We start from the raw sequence: 2,370 nt of genomic DNA on the forward strand, positions 1-2,370 counted from the left end.
ACTAGGGTGGATGGAGAGGAGGAGACTGGATTCACTTCGCAGACATTTATGGAGTACAGAGTATGGTTCTCACGTCTTTCCAGAGTTTGCAGATGCAGTGATGCCAGCTTAGGTAGGCTCTCTGCTCACACGCCTGTACTCCAGGAGGTGCAGGTGCAGCAGGGACACTTAATAAAGCTCAGCGGCACTTCCTGACAGACAGTGCCACAAACTCAAGAAGAAAGGAAGTTCCTTATTCTGGTGGAGAAGCCACAATACTCTACGAAAACATCATACTTCTGGTAAAGCTTCTTCCTGACGTGGGGAATAAGACAATGGTTCTGAAGGTCACTGTTTCTACAGAGCCTTACAACGGAAGTTGTCACTCTGGGCATTTGAAGTCAGCATTGTAGTCACTCAGAGGGGGTGAGAGGTGACAGGGGAAGAGGCTCTCCCAGAGCTCTACAAAGTCTGTTTCTTGATCTGAATTTGGGTTACACGCTGTGTTCCCTTTGTGAAAATTCTCTGAATTGTACTCTTACGATTTGCGCATGTTTCCATATGAACTTTATACCTCAATAATACATTGACTTAAAAAATTATGGAAGCAACCTGGATGTCCATCCATGTGGGAATGGATAAAAAAAGAATAAGGGTGATCTGTATGTGCTCACTTGGAAAAAATCTCCAAGACATATTAATACATGAGAAAGGAGACTCGCATGTCAATACCTGCCTCATGACCCCATTTGTGGGTATGTGCAAATATTAAAAAAAAACAAAAACAAAAACAAAAAAATTTAGTAGGCTGTGGTAGGCAAAAAAAACAAACAAAAAAAAAAAAAACCAAAAAAAAAACAATTCTATTTTTTATTTTGTTCTTATACTATTCAGTTTGTTTATAACAAAAATATATTCATGTTTATTTGTGTGAAATATGGACTGTTATTTGCTAAAAAGATGCAGAGAGCCAGGCTGATGTCATGGTACCACACAGGCTGGTGCTCCTGGGGACAGAGCACTGCGTTTGCTGGAAGGGGTCCTGCAGTAATTGGGGGCAGCAAATTGGAGGTGTCAGGGCATCCCTGTCAGCGCCACCTTTCAGTAGCTGGGTGACCTTAGCCAGCAGCTGAGTCTCTCTGATTTGTGTCCACGTGTGGGAACGAGGAGGTGGAAGGCAGTGCTGGTCGCGATCCAGTCCCACTGTGTCATCTGACTTTATCCACCTTCCACTTCCTCTGACCCTGCAGCTCCCCCTCTCCTGTGTGAGACTCTGTGTAAACGTATGTGGGATAATGCGTCTGTTCAACTGAACCTTGACTTTCAATTTTGTATTCTGTCCTAAAGCCTGAGAGAAAAATGACCTTGGGGGGGGGGTACGGCTTTAAGCGGTGCTGACTGGCAACTCTGGGTGGGACAGGGAGCAGGTCCCTGCGCACCATTTTGGGTGGCAGTATACCACCCCCAAGATCTTCATTTCTTTGACAGCATTTCACCAAACCGCTGCTTTTTGTCCTTTGGTGCCTGAATGCGGAGACGAAGTCAGAGACCATCACTTTAACAAATAGCAAGACATAAATCTAAGTTTGAAAATAAACAGGCGGCACAGACAGCTCCTCAGGGCTGCCTCTTGGTGAGTCAGCAGAGGGATCACCCAGCTGCCAAGCGCCGGCAGAACCCCTACCTGTCAGCCTCACTCATTGATCAGAAGCACATAGAATCATCTCCCAGCAGAAGGGATCTGCTCAGCTGATGTTAGAGTTTACTTTGTAATTTGGCTGGTATTTACCTCATCTTTTTCCTCCCCCTGCACCCCGCTCTTGGCAGACAGCTCCAACCCCTGCCCCCAGCCAGCACCCCAGACTGCCTTTGCATCCCCGCTCTTCCCTGGCTGTGTGGGGCTGTGCGCCTGTCCTTACTCTGGCCTCCACCCTTAGCTGCAGTCAGATCAGTGTCATCGTGGGGAGCAGAAAAGCCCCTCACAAGTCAGAGGGGTCCGTAAAGGAGCATATTGCCCCCCACAAGCCACATACTGCTGCTGAGTTCGGGCCAAGCCTCTGGTAAATTGTCAAAAGGGATCACGGTCTCTTGTTCAGATGGGTCCTCGTTAATCCTTCATTGGGAATGTAATTGGCACCACCTTGGGGGGGCCGTGTGTTTATAAAATGATATACAAGTCCAGACATTCATTAGCACTGTCAGTGCCTTTGTAATGATAAATAGCGGGAAGGCTTGGTCAAAATGCTTCTGGAGCTAATCCCAAATTAACTTTTCTATACCCTGCCAAGAAGAAATATGAGAGCAATGAAGGTTTTATGATAGCCCATAATCTCACAATTAAGCAAGCAACTGAATGAATGGGACAATGCATAATGTTATAATTGAAATGCA

The sequence above is a fragment of the Galeopterus variegatus genome, unplaced genomic scaffold (genome assembly GCF_000696425.1).
Source record: "Galeopterus variegatus unplaced genomic scaffold, G_variegatus-3.0.2 Scaffold1315, whole genome shotgun sequence".
NCBI lineage: Eukaryota > Metazoa > Chordata > Mammalia > Dermoptera > Cynocephalidae > Galeopterus > Galeopterus variegatus.